Consider the following 23,943-nt stretch of genomic DNA (forward strand, 5'->3'; position numbering starts at 1 on the left):
CGTCAAAATCATCGTTCAAGCCTTGTGTAGAGTAAATGCTTAACCTTCTCCTGAGTCCACTTCTCCTGATTCGAGGATTTCGTAAGTTTAGTTTAATTGTTTTCATCAACTAATTAAATACTAGCTCAACATTGCTCAGAAGAAGTTACTACTGCTAGTTTTTATTATAATATCAGGTATTTGTGTCATGGTGGTAGTCTGGTCTTAGTCTTTGATAAATTAGGATATAAATAACCCACTAACTCTGTTTTCTTTCAATCTAGTTGCCTGTGATGGATACTCCTTTTAATTAATCCCACAGCTGGAGTTCACCTGTTGGGGGTGGAACCTCGCTTGTGATGTCTTCCCTATTAGCATGCTAGCCTGCTACTACGTCCACCACCATTAAGAAGGCACCTTGGGAAACCCAGCAATAAGGTTTTGGAAGATTGAGAAATGTAGCAGCCATTGCTTCATCTATTCAGGTAATAGAACTAAGAAGTAAAGTGAACTAGTTTAGTTAGTAACTTCTTCTGAAAATAAAAATGTTTTTATGTATGTTGTAGCAAATCTTGGCATAGGCATACCCCCACATTGGTCAATATAGTTACAGAATGTAGTAGGACAAGGGTATAACTAACTGGTATACACTTTGATAAGTGGCTGGGTGCTGCAAAAGTGGCAACAGTTAACATCCTCAAGCAATAAGACAGACCTATTCTGTGTTGTTTTCACTCTGGTAATGGGTATTGTGTGGGTATAAGTGAAGTAAGTAACCTATAACCTAGCAAAATAATAATTTTATAGCAAGGGACTTCAGAATCAGCTGGGGAAGGTCTAGAGGGAAAAGTCAATGTGCAGTATGTGACTGTTCAGAGGACAGCTTTTTAGCAATTAAAACAAAACAGGCTGCGCTAAATGCAGTGCAAAGACAAAAGCAAGATTGGTGTCATATCAAGAAACAATTACCATTTATTTATTTGTTTTACAAATAAAACCCACCTTCTCCACCCACAACAGGCCCACTCCTCTCCCAAAACAAATAAATAAATTGCCTCATAAGTCGAACAAAGTCCTCCTTGCCCCAGCTGCCCTTCCAAATTCCCACTCTCTCTACCCACAACAAAAGTCCCTCCCATCAAAAAAGGTATATTAAAAAAGAGCCTAGAGGGTATTTAGCCGGGCGTGAATGCGTGCCACCTCTTGGAGAAGCAATGCCAGCTCTCATAGGACGTGATGGAGAAGCCGGTCTGTGGATGATGAGGAGGGGAGACAGCAGTGGTGGCTCCTGTCTGCCGGTGGCGCTGGCGTTGGTGTGGCCAGGATGGAGGCACTGGCAGTTAGCCTGAGGGACTGGGGGCAGTGACCCATGACTCCGCCTTCTCCTCCTCCAAAGCCACCAGCCAGTGATATTTGGCCTGGATGGCCTCCACATGATAGCGCCACAGCCGGGCAGCTATCTCCTGCCGTGATGGTGGACCACCAGAAGTAGCTATATCAAGAAATAAAAACAATAAAAAAGACAAATTGTAAATAATGCTCAGTCCAAACACTTGTTTATATAGTAGCACAGTAGCAGAACATTTCTGGGCTCCTCGGGCCATTGGACATTTTGATGTGATTAGTCACAGGGTCAAGCTTTCCCCACACATGCAGCACATAAAGCACTGACTGAAAGGAAATAAGTCAGACTGCCACCAGAATAAAAGTGTATTTTTTTCAGTTTAAAGGATTTCATAGTAAAAACTAAACAGACACTTTGTGTGTAAAAAGAAAAGTGTCCTCTCATTAATGAGGAAGGCATATAAGTAGCACAATTAATAGTATTCTTGTTGTGTAACATTAATGGAGGCATGCTAGCATTGGATCTGCTACTCTTGGCAGTCTGTAGCTTGGGCAGCTGTAATGGACCGTGACTTGTGGCACTGGTGCCGCTGCTTGTTCTGCCAGGGGCCGGGTGAAAAAAAAGTAGGACAACACAAAGCAGAAAGGAAGAGAAACACAAGGAAAGGGAAAATAAAAACAAAGTACAAAAAGTCACAATAAAGCAAAAAAAAAGACAAAAACATAAAATACATAGACAGAGAGACACACACTGATAAAAAATAAGTTAATGAGGGGTGGATTAGTGGGATAGGGTGAGGATTGGCACATATAAAAACAGATTCAAAAATAGGCCCAGTACCATGCACAGAATAGCAGAGAAAGCAGGTAAACTAAAATGGCTGTGCTTTTGTGCACCACGTGATGCAGTTTGTGCTGATTTTCAGCGTGAAATGTGCTACTGGAGTGAAAAAAACAGCACGAAAAGCTGGACGAATATTATTCTGCCCATTTCTGGAGTTCTGTGGAATCTCACTGAGTTTTTTTGGAACTCTGCAGAATTTCACATTACACATGAGAGCGGCTAGCAACAGGCCACAAAAAAGTTTTAATGTTTGTGGAAATATTTCGTAACAGTGCATGCAAAACAATTCAGCTACAACTTAAGCAGGCCTAAAAAAAGAATAAAACTTGTCATAGACCGGCAGGCCTGGTAACTTGAATAATCTACTAGGCCTAACAATAATGTACTTGATCCATAAACTGGTCTCAAAGTGTGTGATCCTAGGCAAACATTTTATTTAACGGAGTTGCATTTTTCGTCTTTATCATATTTGAGAGCATCTTCAAATATGTGAGCTCAGCATTTCTGCTGTACAAAAAAACCTATTTTGTTTGATTAAATAGACTAAACAATTGCTCAATGTTTAATAAGAATATACCCACTAATAGCGTACACATGATTTCTGACTTTCAAAATGCGTCGAACTCCGCAAAAGGTCAATATTATTCTCCATACTCTAGGAGAACATGAGGAGACTTTCAAACCCCTAGAACAGATGAATGAAAAGATGAGCAACTTCTCTGAGATGACCGTGGAAGATACACAGGCTATTCTGTAGTCTCTCAAATTAGGATCTTGCACCCCCTGACAGTCTGTCTAAAGGTAGGATGCCTGTTATTACCATAGCGACTAATATGTTCAATAAGTCATTAAAAACCAGTAAAGTCTCACCTATGTGGAAACATGCCACAGTCAGACCACTTCTGACAAAAACGAGGGCTGATCCATTACTGCGTGAGAACTACCGTTCAATCTACCTTTTACCAGGAAAATCCTGGAGAAATTTGTAAACAAACATCTTATTTCATTTCTATAGTCCAATGGAATCCTGCATTCCACCCAAACAGGTTTCAGAACAGGGAGCAGTACAGCGACTGCCCTCCCAGCTGCTACCTAAGAACTGATGCCAATTATGGACATAGGTGGCACCATAATTACCAATTACACCTGCTGAAATGTTGCCAGGTTATATATGTATTCTGTGTGGTTTTAACTGTATTTGATGTTTTAAAAAACAAAAATAATAGTCATTGTCATTTACAAATATGTACTTTAATTGCATGTTGTAGTTGTATATATCAAAACAGTTCAGTGGCTGGCATTTGATAGTATGCTTGTAGGGTTCAGAAGTCTATAATTTTCTGACCTTTGCAGACATCGCCAAGGTACTCAATGCTCAGCTGCGCTCACGCGCGAAAACCCAGCAACTCTCGTACCTCTTCCTGCATGTTACTATTCCACAGTGGTGTTCGCTCCGTGACTTTACCTTCTCATCCCAGGAATTTAGTCTCCTCCCTCCAGATTCGTATAGTGGTTTGTATATGCTCCGGTAGCTTACTGCCTGGCTCTTAATATATAGTGGATTGAGATATTCTTTCCGACCCATCACGTAGTGATCCATTCGCACCTCGATTGGTGAGTGGTCTGATATACCTCTCGCCCTATGTACTGTCTCCCTAAATGTGTTGGCCGTACCAGAGTGTATTAGAATATAATCCAGCTATGACTACTCTCCATGTGAGGCTGAGAAAAAGGTGTATTGCTGGACGAGGGGGTTATGTTCCCACCACAAGTCCACCAGCCCTGGGGATGTTATGAATGTTTTTAGAACATCATTCTCTGAGCCCTTCTGTGTATTTGACAGCCTATCTCTATAGGGATCTATTACTGCGTTGAGATCACCACCCAGTACCAACACCCCGTAGAGGAGTTCCAGGAGTAGTGCGCTTACGTCCGGTTAAGTATTTGGGTGCAGCTTGGGTGGCACGTATACTGAGCACAGATTGAGAGCCTGGCCCTCTAACGTCCCCGTAATGGCCACACTTCTTCCCAGACGGTCCTGCCATGTTTTCTGGAGTGTAAATGGTAGCGCGGTTCTAATAAGTATACCCACTCCCGAGAGCCTGTGGTAAATCCAGCATGCGCTGCTAACTTGTACCTGAATCTGTCTAGCGCTTTACATGTAATTTCCCAGCAGGTGTGTTTCTTGGAGTAGAACTATGTCAGGAGAGGGCCTTTGTATATATTGCATTACCATTGTGCGTTTAACTTTATTCCCGAAGCCATTAACATTCACTAACAGGCATCAGATGGACTTAAGCCATGAGTTTACCTGCCTTTGAGCCCGCCCCTGTCCCCCATGATATTGCTGGGAGGCTCAGTCTGTGTCACTCTGGAAATAGTCACATGTCTGTATTTTAGGTCTACGATAGGTGTGTTGGTGGCAAGTACAAATGTTATGCTTATCTGTGTCTCTAGAGTCCATCTTCTGTGCCGGATTCCTGAGTTGGCGATGCTTATCAGTATCATGAGATCCTGGGCGTTGCTCTGTGACTCCCAGATGCTGGTCCTAGTCTTCCCATAATCATTGTTCATCTAGGCTTGCCCGAGAGTCTCCGGGCAGTGGAGACCGCTGATCCGGTTCAGCCTGTGTTCTCTGATGCACTGTTCCTCTACCGCCTCGGTGCACACGTCGTTGTCGTCCCGCAGTTCACTATCAATCAAGCCACTCCCAGGCCTCCTCTGTGGTTGGGAACCTCCACACTTTACCCTCTGCCTTTACTCGAAGGGTTGATGGAAACAGCATGGAATACTTGATCTCTTTGGCTCTCAATGCTTTCTTGACGTCCCAAAAAGTTTGTCGCACCTGCTGCACCTCTATTGTAAAATCCGAGAATAGAGTGATAGTTGTATTATCTATTTTGATCAGTGGTACCCCACTGGCCGCTGGTACGATTGTGTCTCTATCCCAGTAGTTGAGAATCCAGGCAATGATGGGGAGTGGTGGTGCCCCCGGTCTTTGCAAGGCACCTGGGACTCTGTGGGCTCTCTCCACAGAGAAGAATTTGGACAACTCCTTGGGTTTGAGTGTCTTTAATATGAGATCCTCTGAACGTTATTCCGGCGAGAGCAGCCCTCCTGATCCTTCATCCTAGCTTCCAGGACTTTGGTTTTGGTGGTGAGGTTCTGTACTCTCCCTTGAAATATTTTTGTGTCAGTCACTAATGCAGTTGTGACTTCTTTCACCTCCTTCACTCTGGCACTCATGTTTCTCAGGTCTGCTATGATGAGCGTTACTTCAGAGGTCACAGTGTCAATTTTCCCAGCCAGGTCCGACCGCACTCCCTGCAGCGCCGTCATGACATCAGATAGAGTAGGCTCTGTCGCCGTTGCGGGTGCTGACGAAGAGAGGGCAGGGTCCTCCTCCCCCATTCCGCCACCCATCCACTACTTTGGCATTGTGCATATATCCAATTTCGTCTGCTAGCCACTGAGGTGACCCTTTCCTCCCGTCATTTGTTCTGCCTCTTGCCGCGCCAGCACCTTCTGCCTGTGTTCACAAGGGGGAGGCAGGCCTCCGGTAGTATTCTCCGCTGCCTGCCCAGACCACTGCACATGTCTGGCAGCCTGTTGGGATTCCTGCTGCAACCTCCCTAGAATCCCCCCTCTCAATTGGCTCAGCGGGATGTGTCTCCCAGGCATGGGTCCCCGTCTCTCTCTGCTCTCCACTTACTGTGTATGATGATGATGCATTTATTCAGGGCCGCCCACCCCCAATAGGTCCGGACTATGCGTTTCCTTCAGGCTCCTTCAGTCTCAGGGTTGTGCCAGCCCCCAGGCCACCAACCTCAGCCCCCCTTCCGTGCTGTGGCGACTCGCGCCCGTCTGTCCTGCACTCAACGTGTCTCCTCAGGCAGCAGTTCCCTCAATCCGATCAACGCCAAGGGCCGCTGAGCCGTGTAGTTCCTAGTGGTGCCTGGTAGGAGCTGCTCCCTCTGTGCAGGCTTCAAGATGGCTTTATGCTGGCTCTGTCCGTGACCGGTACTAGATCCGGCAAGGTTGAAGAAGAGTGAGGGCTCCACGATCAGTCTCTGCAAGGCCAGGCTTTAGTGCACAGAGTGAAGTGCAAGTGCGTCCCTGGCGGGCCAGATACACCCGGGCTCACCGCGCCACGCCTCTTGGTAGCAGTCCACTCGCAGAGCCCGCTCTCCGGTGTCTGGGCATTCTAGTGCAAATCCTGTCCCACGTTCTGGGGACGCAGTGTTGCCCTCTCGCCCGGTCCAGACCCCCGGGCCCCGCCCCTAGGTGTTCGCCAAATTGTAAACTTGCGGCTCACAACGTCGCAGCCACGTCTCCTCAATTTAGCCCGCCAGGCCTGCACATAGCACTACGCCCCAGTCCGATCTTTTGGGCTAACCAGGATCTTTTCCGCAGGCTCTCTGGACACCTCAGGCTCCCTGGTTTTCCTGTACATAGATCACAGCTTCATGAAGGATATTGTACGGATTTACAGGGGGAAACTCGGGATCGGCTCGGCAAGTTGGCGGAGCTGACTAAGTTGCGCCCATCTTGCTCCATGCCTAGCCACGCCCCCCAAGATTTTTATTGTTGAGAATGCAAGATGGTTCTTCCAATCTGTAGGAGAGTGGCATCGACTGCATAGTTGCCCCCAACTTTTTGCTGATGTTTTGACTGTTTTTATGACTTTAGCCAGGCTGTGGCCCTGCTATCCAGGACCCCAGCCTATCTGCTTCCTCTGACAAACTATGTGGGTACCCTAGGTACCGACCAATTGGATGCTGGGCATGCCCTACCAGTCCCTTGTAGATGGTACCCTAGGTACCCAGGGCACGGGTCCCCCAGTAGGCCTACCAGGGCTGCAGCACTTATTGTGCCACCCTGGGACAGCCACCCAAACTGACACCACCAGGCCACTACTGTAGCCTGGGTAAGGTGGTGCTAGCACCCCTTACAGGGACGTAGGTACCCTATGTCCCATACCATACAACACATATACTCTCATAGGTCACCCCTATGGCAGGCCCTGGTAATCCTACAGGGCTGGGTGCTGAGGTATGTGTGAGGGGGGACCCCTACGTGAGTAGGGCCTCCCTGCAACCTTCGTAAAAACGTTACTGGGTTGTTTGTAGTGTAGCCATACCATATACTCTTAACCGCATTATAAGTTATTGCGTCATCGCTGTAACTTTGGAATGGCTACACCGAACCATATCGTGTTTGGTGTCAAACATGAAGGAATCATACCCCCAGTCCAGCCATGGGCATGGGGGCACGATTCCCCCTTGCTAGGAGGGTGATATGGGAAAAGCGGTAGAATTTGGAAACCAATTTAAAAGTGCACATGTACCACAAAATGGCTACTGTTCGCCACCTACACGACTCTGGCTGGCTGTTGCTGGGGAAAACCCCAGCCTCGCCATCTGGACAATAGGGCTCCTGTGGCAGGGAGGTGCCAGCACCTCCCCAGTCAGGATATGTGGATTGGAACAGGGTGGGTGCACCAAAAGTCCATTCAGAGTTGCACGTAGGCAGCTGCAGAGCCCCAATTCTGCATACACCGCCTGGAACCGGTTCAGGGGCATCCTGCCCCTCGCCCAGGCGGGAAACACACAAAGGGGAGTGGGTGTAGCCACCCTTTCCCGCCTCTACTCTGATTGGTAGGCTCTATTTTGGACCATCCCCTAATCTTGGGGATATATGGGAATAACTTTGCCCTAGAGCCTTAGATTCGTACAGGACTTCACAGAACTGACCTTCGACGAGCTGCTGCCCAGCTGACTGAAGAAATCTCCCTTGGGATAAAGGAGTTATCCCCCTGCTTGGCAGGCACCTAAAAGACTACAAGATACCCGGTTGGAACTTCGTTGCTCTCACGACCTTCGACGCCTTCCAGCGACCTCGAGGTGGGTCTCCAGTGCATCCCAGCGTCCTGTGAGCGTGCCCAGCAAGTCTGAGCACCCTGGACCACGTGGGTGTCGAGATCCCCGCATACCCCGAGACACCGGCCACCTCTTGTCCAGCACACGACCCCGACCAGTGGGGAAGTTGTGCTTTGGCCCATTCTTGAGCCAACCTTCAAGCAGCATTTGTGCCGACCCTCAGCTCCCTGGCCCGCTCCGTGGCCCGTGGGAGCCCTTTTACGCACTCCATTTTGCTGCCTTCCGCGGTCCCTTGTCTCTCGACTTGTGGGCCCTGACGGAGGACAATCTTCTTTTCTAAGAGTTCCCCTGGTTGCTCCAGGCCTGCTCTACGCTCCCTGCAAAGGAGAGCACCCTCAGACCACGTGGGTCTGCACCAGCAGCTGCTTTGTTCATCTTGCGTGGGTTGCGGTTGCCAATGCTTAGTGGATCCAATTGGGACACTAACACCGCAGCGACCCTCAGCCGACGTGGGACAGTCGCCCTCCAGAAGCTGGCCTTCCTTGAAGCCTCCCGGAGCCCGTGACTGCAGAGCCCAGCTGTACCTTCCACACCTGAAGCACCCGACATCCACGAGCTCCTTCCTGTGAGCTCCCTGGTCACTGTGCTGTGACCCAGACTCTGTCCCCTCTGCTTTCAGGTTCATCTTTGTCTTTTCTTCAACTTTAATCTTCACGACTTCAGCGACACTTCCAGCTAGCAGCAGTTTGGACTCCTTTTCCATAGAAAATCAGCCCGCGACCCGACACCAGAATCGACCTATGCACCCGGCTTCCCTGGGGCAGGTAACAGTGGTACTTCGGTACTTCCGTGGTGGTGGGCTCTCCAAAGCCTTAAGTCTCAAGCCTTAACTTTGTACTGTTGTTAGAAGTGTCCTTAAACCTTAATTATTCAACCGCGACATTCTCCATAGGCTAACATTGCGATCCCGACAGCAACTTCTCGCACTGCACACGCCTCCCGTGGGTCCCCTTCCTCTTAACTGTGGGTGGATTCTTAAGGGGCCAGCGATCCTGAATGCCCTAGGCATTGCCTGTAGAATTGTCGTGGTTCTTATACCACTATTTTTGTATATGGTTTGGTCCCCCCCTGGGGCCCATTGATTTCTGTGCTATTTATTGTGTTTAGAAATGCTTGTTTGAATTGTAACTTTGCCACTAGCCACATAAAGTGTCTGTGGGATTCTGTCTAGAATAAATACATATATTTTATATATATACCTGTGTGGGCTACTCTTTCATTTGGTTATTCAAGAGGTTATTATGGTAAAACAATAAGCTTAACACTCCTTCAAGACTTAGCCTGAAGGCTGCTCTCCACAGCTACCACTAGGATAGCTTTCTTAAAGGTTGTCTTAAACCTATCATCAATAGGAGTCGAATTGGACTGGTGCAAGGTGTCCCTATAACTAGGAACAGCATATGCCAGGCCAACTTCTCACACAATCCATCAGGGAAGCAGGGACAGTTTAAGGATTTTGGGGGCCCTGGGCCAAACGTATTGTGGGGGTCCTTGTTTGGATCAGTTTTGAATGTATGGTCCAGTTTCAGCTCTTTCATGCCCTTTTTTGCCCAGGTCACAAACAGTGCACAGGCACACGCGTCCAAATCCTAAATGTATTTACACCTAATATTCAGGGATAGTGATGTGTGTCTCACTATTGTAACACAGCAGCAGCTCACTAATATTACTGCAGATAACCTCTGTGACACCGCCGCCATTTCTCATATGTGAGCTCCAGTTTTGATCTAAAAGAAGCTTTTTTATGGATGTTGCATGCAACATAATCACAACATTTCTCTGCAAAATACCTGTAATAGACTCTCACACATCACAGACATTAAAAACAAATTAAAGGAAAAAACAAAACGGTATTTAAAACAATCAGTTGAAGAATTATTCAGTCACCAGGGCAAGACTCTCTGCAGAACAGAGCAGGCTCTATCGGGGGCCCCCCTGAAAGGTTGGGGCCCTGGGCCAGAGCCCACTTTGCCCATGCCTTAAAGGTCTCTGCAAGGAAGAGCACAGACAGCAAGCATTTGGAGAAAGGATTGCTCCCTTCGAAGTTCCCTTGCGCTGGAAATAACATTTAACATCAAACAAAAAGAATGTTTTTGTGAGGGCGATTCTGGGTAGTGAGATAATGAACCCGGTGGGACTTGGACAGGAGTGGGTCTGGTATTGAGTAAGGATTCTATGACATACAAACCCCTTCCTGGGGGATGTTGGTATATAAAGATTCTATGTCCAAAGTAGCCAATAGTTCTTTGGCAGGGTCAGACTCAATATCTTCAATTGAATTGATAAAATGTGTGCTGCCCTTGACACAGGCCTCTGTAAGGGGGAACCAGGACTTCGATAAAAAGTATCAATGTACCTCCCCGAGGGCTCCAAAAAGGAGCTGCAACCTGACAGAATGGCTCTACCAGGAGGACTTGTCATGTTCTCGAGTAATTTGAGGAGCTTGTGTAGCATAGAGGCACTGTCGTGTCTTATTATTGAGAAAAAGAAACTCGTTACAAAAACCATCGAGTTTGGTTGGTACAGGGTAGGCGTACGCCAGTGAAACAGACTTATGTAGGGCATTACATCCAGGTGGAGGTAGGAAAGCCCACCGAGGGTCCCCTTAGGTGGCCAAGGATACAGCTCCATAAAAGGAAAACCACAACCAGTATGGAGAGGGGGAAAGAGGACAGGGGCAAATTCAAGGGTGGAAGGTTGCATAATTAGGGTTACTTCAGACTCAAGAGTCGTACGTCTTTTCTTTTGTTTATATGCACATGTCACTTTTCTACTCACTTGGCACTCTCCTCGCCATTTCAGGACTTTACTCTTACAGTTTGTTTTTCTTGTGAACAAACTGTCTTGTTTTTAAGCTCTTGTATATAATTTATTTTTCCGTACACTAATTGCACATGATTTTAATTAATTAAGCAATAATGGACTTTTGACTACTACTACTGTCTTGGATACTGTTTCTCCACAGTTGGCCTCTCTCATTTCTATAGTTTGTTTTTCTTTGGAACAAACTGTCTTGTTTACTGTTTTTCCAATTCCTATTGTTTGTTTTTCTTGGGAACAAACTGTCTTGTTTGCTGTATTTCCACGGTTGGGCTCTCTTATTTCTACAGTTTGTTTTTCTTGTGAACACACTGTGTTGGTTACTGTTTTTCCATGGTTGCTCTCTTTTACTTCTAAATTGGGGTTGACTTTCAATCAATCACGAAATTTGTAAAGCGCACTACTCACCCGTGAGGGTCTCAAGGCGCTGGGGGGGTGCTGCTACTGCTCGAAGAGCCAGGTCTTGAGTAGTCTCCTGAAGGTTAGTAGGTCCCGGGTCTGTCGTAGGAGGATGGGGAGGGTGTTCCAGGTCTTGGCAGTGAGGTGGGAGAACGATCTGCCGCCGGAGGTCGCTCGTCGGATACGGGGGACGGTAGCGAGGGCGTGGTCGACGGAGCGGAGCTGGCGGTTCGCGGTGTAGAAGGTGAGTCGTTTGTTGAGGTATGCTGGTCTGGTGTTGTGAAGTGCCTTGTGAGCGTAGGTGAGGAGCTTGAAGGTGATCCTCTTGTTGACGGGAAGCCAGTGCAGGTCTCTCAGGTGGGGTGTGATGTGACTGTGTTGAGGATCAGGTGGGCAGAGGTGTTCTGTATGCGTTGCAGTCATTTCAGCAGTTTGGCCGGGGCTCCTGCATAAAGGGCATTTCCGTAGTCCAGCCTGCTGCTGACGAGGGCCTCGGTGACCGTTCTTCTTGTGTCGGTGGAGATCCACCTGTAGATCTTCCGGAGCATGCGGAGGGTGTTGAAGCAGGAGGATGAGACAGCGTTGACTTGCTTGGTCATGGAGAGCGTTGAGTCGAGGATGAACCACAGGTTGCGTACGTGGTCCGTGGGTGTTGGTGCTGCTCCCAGGGCGGTCGGCCACCAGGAGTCGTCCCAGACTGAGGGGGTGGAGCCGAGGATGAGGACCTCCGTCTTGTCCAAGATCAGCTTCAGATGGCTGTTCTTCATCCATTCCGTGACGGCTTTCATTCCTTCGTGAAGGTTGGTTTTGGCGGTGAGGGGATCCTTGGTGATGGAGAGGATCAGCTGTGTGTTGTCGGCGTAGGAGATGATGTTGAGGTCGTGCAGTCTGGCGACGTGGGCGAGCGGGGCCATGTAGATGTTGAACAATGTCGGGCTGAGGGATGATCCTTTCTGGTTTGATTCATGTTTCCTTAGTGGGTAGTAGCTACATACACCTATTAATTATCAATGTTGGAACCATTGTAGTCTGATATATACTAATCCCCCGGGCTCTGCTCCTACCGGACTGGGCGCACCCTTGGTTTCCTTTACAGATATTACTGCAGACACTTGGGGTGAACACAGAACAGTGCGTTAGGAGATGTTTAAGTCCCATAGCTAACCATATAACCGGCACAAATCAGTGTTTTCTACGTTCTGACATATAATCATCTATTTCCTGCAGAGGTTTCTAAACTGATTTTTCCCTGGAATTATATCACGCCCTTGAGTATACTTTTTTCCTGTATATGGGGCAAAGCCATTATCCCCATAAAAACAGAGTTGAACCCAGAGATAAAAGAGCAAAAACCAAAGGAAATGATGGAAGGAGTGTTGAACATTGCAAGCACTCACCCCCAGTCAACTGATCTGGGTTTAATCCATCACCGTTCCACTCGGCCACCCCAGTTCAGACATGGCCATATGCAAATCAGTCTGACCCTGTGCCTCATGGGAACAGTCCAGCCCAAACTGCCAAGCCATGTCTTCCCTGGACCGGAAACAAGCTTCCTAGGACCGGTTTCTGGCATTTCAGCCGTCTTCAGCCAGGCTTGCTTGTATCCAGTGGCAAAGTGAGCAAGGGACTCACGTCTGAGCATACCCTACCAACTTATGGCGAACAAAGCAAAAACCAAAGGAAATGATGGACGGAGAGTTGAACATTGCAAGCACTCACCCCCAGTCAACTGATCTGGGTTTAATCCTGGCTTGGCAGTTCGGGCTGGACTGTTCCCATGAGGCACAGGGTCAAGACTGATTTGCATATGGCTGGGTCCAAACTGGAATGGCATGGTGAGCAAAAAAACGATGGATTTAGGCCCAGATCTCTGTACTGGGGTGAATGTATGACATTGTTCTGCATTCTGTCCATCAATTGTTGTTTTTGCATTTGAACCCAGAGATGACTGGAGTGCAGTATTAATGAAGTAGTAACGCTTTCAAAGCACATTTTCCTATTTTAAAAAAATGGGCCCAGCATGTCTAGTTTATTTCCTGTATTTCAGCATCCCTACCATCACATGCTCAAGGTTTGTCTACGTTCTCGTTTTCTACTTGATGCCACTCGTAATTCCTCTGTGAAAACATCCCTGTAATTCACTGTTACCCATCTATAATTCTATCAATCTTTGAAGTGAAGCCACTAGGCAGTGAGGGCCTGAAGGGGGCACAGCAAACAATGAAGACAACACACAAAGGGAGCCTTCAGCTGCTGCGAAGATGCATTCAGAGGACAGGAGGCTAGGAGGAGCCCAGACCCACAGACTGGAAGCCCGAGCTTAGCCGGGCAGCCCAATGAAGGTGACAAGGGGGTGAGGGGGGTAAAGCCCTCTTACCCATGGCCGTTGCACCCCTGGGCATTATATATATATTTTAAATTAAAGCCGGCATCTGCAAACAGCACGGCTTTGCATCATTTCCAGGTGATACTGTCCTGGAAGGAGAAGCAAACTGGCATGTAGCGGGCACACGCGGTCCTTTTGTGGATGGCGGTGGAGGGGGGGTTTGAGGAGTGGATCTTACGCATGTCCTCTTCAATTCCACTGGTCCAAAGTCCAAGCCACTGAAATGCCACGAGGAATGCAATAGGACCCGTGACACCTACTTCACACATGCCAACATTTTAGGACAGGGACGTGGGAGATTTAAAATAAAAAATCGGGAGAATGAAAATACCCCATTGACTTCTATTGTAGAAAATGCAATTTCAGGCGGGAGACAGCTCAAATAAAGCCATGAATCGGGTCTATTGGCATGTATGCTACTTAACGAGTTGGACTTACTTCTGCCCTTAATCAGGATACTCACACAGGTGAGCTACCAATTACTTTACTTTTTAAAATTATTTTTCATCAATGTTTTTCTATTGAACAGTTACAAATTAATGTTTAATGTTCCATCAAAAGAAATTCCCTCAACGTCTATTCAGCTGTGTGCTCCTCTGTGCATTTCCGATAAATAAACAACCCTTTCTCCAGAGTAATACATAATGAATGTGTAAATAAATACGGTAGACACATAAATACCTCCATACTCGGTATATACCACTAATTATATGACATTTATTTTCAAAATCGTATAACCGTCTTACTTGACCCTCAAGCACACCCTCCATACAAGCAGTGTGATCCTCGTCAAACAGTCATCTGCCATTGAGGGCATGTGCCTTTGGCAGAATTCAAGGTGCTGCTAGCTGGTAGAACGCCATTGACTGCTTTAATAGATTCATTAATGTTCTGTCGCCCAAGGGTAGACCCCAGCAGCTATAATTAGGGATTTGAGACGCTGTGGCCGAGAATCCAGCCCAGATTTTCCGGGATGTTTCCCTCTGTCTCTCTCTCCTCGCCCCCTTTTTCCCCCAGTGGGGGGTGTTTATCACCCTGACCTACGACAAGGGATTGGCCCCAACAATCGCAATATCTCCCTTGGTCGTGACAGTAGCCAGCTGAAAGGGAACCTCTCTTGGTCTCTTCTGGGTGAAGGCTCAGAGCCCCTAGTGAATGATTTGTATCTGTTTGTGTAAGAAATAAACTCTTCCAAACCCCCTCTTAGGTTCCACCGTCAAATCCCCCAAACACTGCACTTGGTTTATTAGGCTGGTTCCAAAGTTAGTTCGTCGGTGTCTGTGTTTCCAGCAACACCCTGTGCCGCATTCTGCCTGTAATCAGGGCCATGGACACAATCTGGCCTTTTTTCTGTATTGCTCGGAAAGTTGATAAACAAATCCAAAAGCCCTCGACTGTATCAAAATGAAGGAACAGCAAGAGAACATGGAGACATTTATTCTATTAGCAGAAACCAGCCACCTCGGCAGGGAACGCCTCAGCCTGGAATATGCAGAATGGATATACAGGGGCTCTTAAGAAGGGGTGAAAAAACAACAAAGCCCTGTTAACAAACAAATGGTCTTTTAAAGACCTGTGAAGTACTCGGGTGCGGCTGTGTGTGCCCGGGATGCTGTCTCAGTCCGGGCTGACCCACACGACCGGGGGTGGGGTGGGGGGGGGGGGCACTAGGAGCACCAGTGTAATGCAACTGGCGCTCATGTAAAGCGCTCCAATATCTTCAGGTCGCATTTGTGCTATATAAAACTGAAAAAAATGCTAAATGAAAATGGAACCCCCTCTCAATTATCCAAACCACGGTCTTGCAAACTTCTGCCTATAATATCGTTTTAAACAGGCTCTCTGTATTACGGAAGAATGGTAGAATGTGATTCATTCTTTTTCAAACGATGCGAAACGTTGGAAAGCGCCCTGACTTCCTCTCTGATAATTTCTGAGAGAGCGCTATATAATAACCACAGATGTTCCTGCTAAGAATGACTGGACCCTCCGAGACTGAGGGACGTATTCACTTGAATTGTACGGCAGGGCAGCGCAGCAAGTGACCTTGGTGTGGCAGCGCAGCAAGTGACCTTGGTGTGGCAGCGCTGCAAGTCACCTTGGTGTGGCAGCGCTGCAAGTCACCTTGGTGTGGCAGCGCTGCAAGTCACCTTGCTGCGCTGCCCTGCGTCACAGGTGCGGGGCAGGAATGTGCCGGATTTATCCAATATGGTGCATTCCTGTCTTTTCCGCCTGCGCTGGTGCTGTTTTGACAGCCTAGCACCAAGGTGCCTGCATTAGAGGCAAGATTGCTTTTGTTCAGGAAAGAGCACCACCCGGCACACACACAATCTATAGGAGAGTTTCCTCTTTCTATGTATGCTGCAAAATGGAAAGAAGAAAAAAACGAGGAGAAATAAACATACTTCTCTTCGTTATGCCTCACCTGGAAGACGTAAGATTGTGGCGCATTCTGAGGTTTACACGGTCTTGTAAATCTGGGAATGCATCAAAAACCATGGGAGTTGCGTGGAACACGCACTGCAACACCAAGAGAACTCCTCCCTTGCGCAGAGTAAGGCAACACGTCAATTTGCACTGAGTTGCATTACTCCATATTTGTGAAGCATTCAAAGCCACGCAAAGTGGCTTTGCGTGTCTTCGTTAATTTGACTGAGAGGTTTGCGTTGTGTATGTTCTACGTTGCGTGGTGCTAGCATGATACAAATCCCTCATACATGTGCCCCTAGATGTATACTAAGCCGGCTGAAGGTCGATGTACTTAGTCCCGTTTTTGTACAACCTCTATAGACTTCGGAGCCCGGTAGATCAGTTCATGTAATAGTCAATGATGTTGGGACAACACAAAGAAAATTTTGTGCCGAAGATCACACATGTGAACATGCCGGAGCATTGCCTGAAGACCGCAGGGGCATTGCTAGGCCCACCTTGGCTTCTCTCGGGCCAGAGAGCTGCAAGCTGCCTGCAGCGAGAAGGTGTTGGCACGGGTGCCCCCTCCTCGATGCCTCGTGCTCTGCGCCACTTCAGGCGGATGATTCACTCGGCCTTGGGATGGCTTTGAAATAGAAGCGCCGGGGGCGTTTTGTTATTGTAACTGAGAGTTGATGCACAATGGTGCACTTCCGATCAGTAGGCGGCATCGGATTGTGAGATTGCGTCTCGGCGCTTTTATGCAAACAGACCGACTGTGATTACATAAAGTGAGCGGGGTGGGGGCGGAGGGGGCTGCGGAAAACAATGTCTGAAACATGCTCAGCATCCGTCTCATGACACGCACACACACCTGGTCCATAGGTTGCCATGGGGCAGACATTGCTTCCCCTAAACAAACTATAGGGACCCAGGCCCGCTTCACACTATATCATGGTGTGTTTTTGTAACACACGCTCTGATGCAGGGCACTGGGGCTATTTATAAGATGTTTATTGTTACCCACCAGATCTCATTTTATCACCGTTAGGAGAATAAGAAGCTGAGTGGACCTTCCTGATTTGTATCCTGGAACATTGGATGAAACACAGATCCCTGCAGTGGATTTATGAATCTACTGGGACATCAGGCCCAGCTCCCTCATAAGATCATAGTTCATGATGCAACACACCGTCCTACAGACCACAACACCATCCCCTGCTTGGCCCAACTCACCATCAGTGCTCAATTTGAGCCAGTGGTTTCCAGTGCTCAGCACCGGCACTTAATCATCAACACCCGCGCTTTTCATGAACACCAGTTAAGGACACATACATTTATGGTAGGCACGGGGAGATTAAGTGGTTTAAATGTATCCACGGGACCTGGACCTGGGGCAGTGGGTGGTTACGGCACTGTATGTGCGGAAGATACTGACAATTATCTTTAGTGTTTCACAGCTTAAAACTAATTAATTCTGCATGGATACCAGAATTGTTTATTTTCTTAAGTTGTTTCTCCAAATTTGCAATAGCGAGCAGTCAAGGCTTACTCCAGGAGGGGGGAAAGGGATTAGGACTCCAAAATACTATGAATGCAGTCATACCCGACAAGCTCATTATCCGGCTGAGTTATATCGTTACGGTTGGTCTGATTTGGAGGAAGTGGGATTTACAATAAAACCCCAAACATGCGTTACACGACTCATAGTCCCTCCACTTCTCAACAAACATCTACTGATGTCTCCACAGGTGCAATGTGTCTCCGCATGTGCAGTCTGTTTCCACACATTCAAAGTGCCCTGCGCAGTGGCCACCCGAAATGCAACCTCAAACTGTGCCCCACACAAAAACACCATAATAAGAACAACAGGAGGGACCCATAAACCCAGTTGAGACCTGGGTGAGATACATTATCATACAACAGTGTCTCACAGGGTAACATTCAAACAATTAATTAATTATGAATAACTTAATTATAATGAAAAAGACAATATGGTACCACAAATTGCGTATACAAATATATTTTCCAAATATTTGACAAGAGCTTAAAAGCAGCATTAGAACATATTCAAGGCAGTGTATTAAGTGCATAGTGAATGCACTTAAAACACAGCTGAGCTTACTTTCAAATGTGCGGTGAGTCCGGTTGGACACCCTCCTCGAGGCTCTCATTTGCAAGAGTCTTGCCGATTTCAAACATACATCTCTCGAAATAGGATGTTTCGCTCACCATCGAGCAATTCCGTTATCTGTGGTGTAACCTGCTAGCACACTCGGCACATCAGAATCCTGCTCGTGAGCAGTCCCCTCATGCTGCGATCTAGACTCATCCTTCCCCGCACTGGAGCTTCAATCTTTCATTCCGATTGCCCAGTCATTTTTTCGTGTGTACATATTGTCCTGATGATGACCTCAAATCAATGAAGGTCGAAACGCTGTCGACATATATCAGCAGATTTATAGATTTGATTCATGACATGATTTTGTGAAAATATAAAATTGGATTAAATGATATTCAGGTTTAATATCAAGTGATTAATTTCCGTTTGATGCTTCCATTTATATCCACGTGTTTCACCTGCGCCATTCACTGTTCCTTCACGATCACTATGTATTCACTATGAACTTAATACAAAGTCTTGAATTAGTTGTGAGTTTTACTTTCACGCTCTTGTCAAATATTTTGAAAATATATTTGTATAAGCAATTTTCGGTGCCATATTGTCTTTTTTCATTATAACTAGGTTAGTCATAATGAATTATTTTAATGTTACCCTGTGAGGGGAAACAACAATATTTACAATGCAGTCATTACATCGCACTACCTTTACATAGCAGTCATTACATCACAACATCCTTTACATCGCATGTCATTACAACGCAGTCATTACATCGCTTGTCACTACAACGCATGTCATTACAATGCATGTCACTACAAAGCAGACATTACATCGCAAGTCATTACAATGCATACCATTACAACGCATAATACCCTTACACTATCCAACACTTACCCTACTGTTGCACTCACTGGAGTTAGAATAGTAATTTTTACCCCTGCACTATCCAACACTTACCCTACTGTTGCACCCACTGGAGTTAGAATAGTAATTATTACCCCTATACTATCCAACACTTACCTTAAATGCGATGTAATGGTATGCATTGTAATGGTATGCGTTGTAAAGGTATAATGCGATGTAATGGAATGCGTTGTAAAGGTAGTTTCTGAAAATGCGATGTAATGGCATGCAATGTAAAATAATGCGTTGTAAAGGATGTTGTGATGTAAAATCTGCGTTGTAAAGGCATGCATTGTAAATGTATGCGTTGTAACGTCATACATTCCCCTGTGAGAAATTGCTGTATGATACCATATAAAAACACATTGCACCAACACTACTACAAAGCACCACAGCACACAGCCACCCAAGACCACAGCACATAAGTAAAGACAAACCATAGCATACCTTCTGCCCATGAGACCTCACCGCACAATATACACACTCCTACGCTGCAGTACAACTTCACACGAAAAGCCACAGTTCACCACATCCAACAAAATAGTGCTCACACCTCACAATGCTGCCCTCAGTCCATTGCCCCACTCAACACAATTCAACTCATACAACAGAACAATGCACCTTCAACACCACACTATCCACCCCATATCACCCTTCTCACTGTATCACTACAACTACAGACAATGCAAACACTGCATGCGCCATCTCGGAGAGGGAGTAGTTCAGCACATTCGCCATCTTGCCTAAGGCTTGTGATACCTGCTCGATGCTGGACTCTGCCTCTGCAAGATTAGCCACTACATCAAGAAATAGTGACACATCTCTCGCCTACTTCTCATGAGCCCTTGGAAAAGAAAGAAAAAGGGAGCCAACAAAAGCTAATGTCGAGACCTGTAAGGTGGTGGTCTATGACAGTCTCATCCAGAGGCATAACACGTCTGCGTTGGGCTCTATTGCAAACTCTCCACCCAAATCTGGTAGTGGAAAACAGTCACCAATTGTGGTGAAGGGGGCCCCTTACCTCCACAGGGCTTTAATGCCACTAGTGAAAGTTACACCCCTAGTCTCATAGGTTAGGGAGCCTGAGATCTAGGTGTTTACTAACCCCACGTAGATCGCACTGAAGGCTGTGCTTAATTTGAGCCAGTGCTTTCCGGTGTTTAGCACCAGTGCTAGCTAACTTGTCAACACCAGCACTTATGACAGCTGCCACATGGAGGCGCTAGTTGTCTAATTTAGAGATGAGCAGAACAACAGTTTATTATCAATATAATATATATTAAAAATGACTAACAGCTGCCTCCCAAGCCATTCATATAGCTTTGGGGGCCTGGAATAGTCTGAAACGTCTTTGTCACTGCTGACAGGGGCAATATATGACACTTTGGCACCCAATCAGGGGTGGCAGGCGCTATAATCAGGGGTGGCAGGCGCTATAATCAGGGGTGGCAGGCGCTATATAAATGCAAACCTTTTTCCCTCTTCTAGCCCTCCACTATCCTTCTCGATCCAAATAACTGACTAACATATACCCCACTCAAACTACTTTCATATTTTCACTATACTAATTCACCACTAATCCTTTATGGGTTCTGAAGTAGCGTGCTACTTGCTGAAAAAGCGCTTCAACACCCCATCAAGGGTAGCAAGCGCTTAATAAATGCAAACCTTTTTCCCTCTTCTATCCCTCCGATATCCTTCTCATTCAAATAACTGACTAACATATCCCCCACTCAAATAACTTTCAAATCTTCACTATACTTATGGAGGCCAGCAGCATATGTGCCAAGAAGACTGGATGCCAATGTTTTTAGGAGTGTGCAATATATGCAGGGCCTGGACACCCCCGTGGTGATAAGTGCGCAGCGCTTTACAAATACTGATTGATTGACTGAGGCGCCAGGTCTGGACAGCTGACAGGGTTTTGCCCTGACTGCTTGAGCAGAAAGCCCCTGAGGGCCTGCGTGCCACCGCCGGCGCAGCCCCTGACTCCACGTGCAGCTCATGACGCAGGGGATTCCTTGAATTCTGGACTTGCTGTTTTGCCTCAAACACCCTCCAGGCGCTGCCCCGGGCCCGATCTGGCTTCTTGGCACACGGACAGGCGGTGTTTCTCGTCTCGTACCACGAACAGCCCCGCCCCGGCCCGCGTTGTACACAAACACCCAGACGGATACTTTTCTGCACGCAGCACGTGTTGCCACCACAAACAGCGCCTTGGCGGGTATAAATACCTCCGACGCCGAAGGCTGCATGGAGGTCGCCGGGTTTGTTGTGCGCCGAGAGGCCGCGTCACAGCAGGCCTCGGCGGATGGCTACACCGGCCTCCGGGGGAGGTTTACACCCAACAAGCAGAGTTTGGAGGAGTAAACAGGCCAATGACCCTCGAAATATGAAACAAACAGGGAGTTTGTCCCAACTTGGGATGCCGGAGGGCTCGCAGCCTCCTGGGCAGAGAGGCCGCCTCGAAGCGTGCGCTCTTGTGCCCAGGCGCTGCGAGAGGAAAGGGTTTGGCCTGGCCCACTTCACAAATGGACACCTGCTCAGATTGTCCTACAAAAGTGAGCAAAATGGCAAATATTTCGGATAAAAAGGAACTAACCGCCCCCGAGGAGAGGATGGACAGGGCAACAAAGTCCTCCGCAGAAAGACGGACAGGACACACTGACAGGCAGGCCCGGTTCTAGAGGGTGGGCAGGGCACCAGTCCTCTGCAGAAAGACGGACAGGACACACTAACAAGCAGGCCTGGCTTTTGAGGGCAGGCAGGGCACCAGTCCTCCGCAGAAAGACGGACAGGACACACTGACAAGCAGGCCCGGTTCTAGAGTGCGGGCAGGGCACCAGACCAGTCCTCCGCAGAAAGACAAGACAGGACACATTGACAAGCAGGCCTGGGTCTAGACGGCGGGCAGGGCACCAGACCTCCGTAGAAAGACGGACAGGACACACTGACAGGGGGACAGGACACACTGGCAAGCAGGCCCAGCTCTAGAGGGCGGACAGGGCACCAATCCTCCACAGAAAGACGGACAGGACAGACTGACAAGCAGGCCTGGTTCTAGAGGGCGCGCATGGCAACAGACCAGTCTTCCGCAGAAAGATGGACAGGACACACTGACAGGTAGGCCTGGTTCTAGAGGGCGGGCAGGGCACCGGTCCTCCGCAGAAAGACGGACAGGATACACTGAAAAGCAGGCCCAGTTCTAGAGGGTGGGCAGGGCACCGGTCCTCCGCAGAAAGATGGGCAGGACATACTGACAAACAGGCCCGACTCTAGAGGGCGGGCAGCGCACCAGTCCCCCGCAGAAAGACGGACAGGACACACTGACAAGCAGGCCCGGCACTAGAGGGCGGGCAGGGCCCCAGACCTCCGCAGAAAGACGGACAGGACAGACTGACAGGGGGACAGGACACACTGGCAAGCAGGCCCAGCTCTAGAGGGTATGCAAGGCACCAGACCAATCCTCCGCAAAAAGACGGACAGGGCACACTGACAAGCAGGCCCGGCTCTTGAGGGCGGCAGGGCACAAGACCTCCGCAGAAAGACGGACAGTACACACTGACAAGCAGGCTCAGTTCTACAGGGTGGGCAGAGCACCAGTCCTCCGCAGAAAGACGGACAGGATACACTGAAAAGCAGGCCCGGCTCTTGAGGGCGGCAGGGCACAAGACCTCCGCAGAAAGACAGACAGTACACACTGACAAGCAGGCCTGGTTCTACAGGGTGGGTAGAGCACCAGTCCTTCGCAGAAAGACGGACAGGACACACTGACGAGCAGGCCCGGTTCTAGAGGACGGGCAGGGCACCAGACCAGTCCTCCGCAGAAAGACGGACAGGATACACTGGCAAGCAGGCCCGGCTCTAGAGGGCGGGTAGCGCACCAGTCCTCCGCCGGATGATGAACAGGACACACTGGCAAGCAGGCCCAGCTGTAGAGGGCGGACAGGGCACCAGTCCTCCACAGGAAGATGGACAGGATACACTGACAAACAGACCTGGCTCTAGAGGGCGGGCAGCGCACCAATCCTCCGCAGAAAGACAGACAGGACACACTGACAAGCAGGCCCGGGTCTAGAGGGCGGGCAGGGAACCAGACCCGTCCTTCGCAGAAAGATGGACAGGACACACTGACAGGGGGACAAGACACACTGACAATCAAGCCCGGATCTAGAGAGTATGCAGGGCACCAGACCAATCCTCCGCAGAAAGACGGACAGGACACACTGACAAGCAGGCCTGGCTCTAGAGGGCGGGCAGGGCACCGGTCCTCCGCAGAAAGATGGACAGGATACACTGACAAACAGACCTGGCTCTAGAGGGCGGGCAGCGCACCAATCCTCCGCAGAAAGATGGACAGGACACACTGACAAGCAGGCCCGGCTCTAGAGGGCGGGCAGGGCACCAGACCAGTCATCTGCAAATAGACGGACAGGACAGACTGACAGGCAGGTCCCGCCTTAGAGGGCGGGCAGGGCACCAGACCTCCGCAGAAAGACAGACAGAACACACTGACAAGCATATATAATGAGCCAATAAATCAAAAGGGGAACCCCTAATAAACTGATATAGGTAGAGAATCAGGGGAGGAACAAATTAGACACAAAAAACGTACTCTACCCCTTACATTTCAGTATGTACAGTGTATCATATATCCAACTAATGACTCTGACTGGACCGAGAAAAAAGTTATCTAGACCAAAATAGAAAATAATAATAATTTTTTAAATAAAATAAGTATAGGTATTATTCATATATTTGTTAATCAAATAGAACAGTTCCAAGAGGACATGAGTTG

The 23,943-nt window shown here is 48.1% G+C and overlaps 1 long non-coding RNA gene across 1 annotated transcript in view; it reads right to left on the reverse strand.

The window, feature by feature from the left end:
- Positions 1-933: 933 nt before the first annotated feature.
- The window catches only part of LOC146782988 (uncharacterized), an 87,549-nt gene continuing 64,539 nt past the window's right edge, over positions 934-23,943 (reverse strand). Inside the window, exon 2 of the long non-coding RNA XR_014972167.1 lies at positions 934-1,471. This is a non-coding gene — a long non-coding RNA (uncharacterized LOC146782988). The remainder of the gene's footprint in view (positions 1,472-23,943) is intronic.

Source organism: Triturus cristatus, chromosome 12, assembly GCF_964204655.1.
Source record: "Triturus cristatus chromosome 12, aTriCri1.1, whole genome shotgun sequence".
Lineage (NCBI taxonomy): Eukaryota > Metazoa > Chordata > Amphibia > Caudata > Salamandridae > Triturus > Triturus cristatus.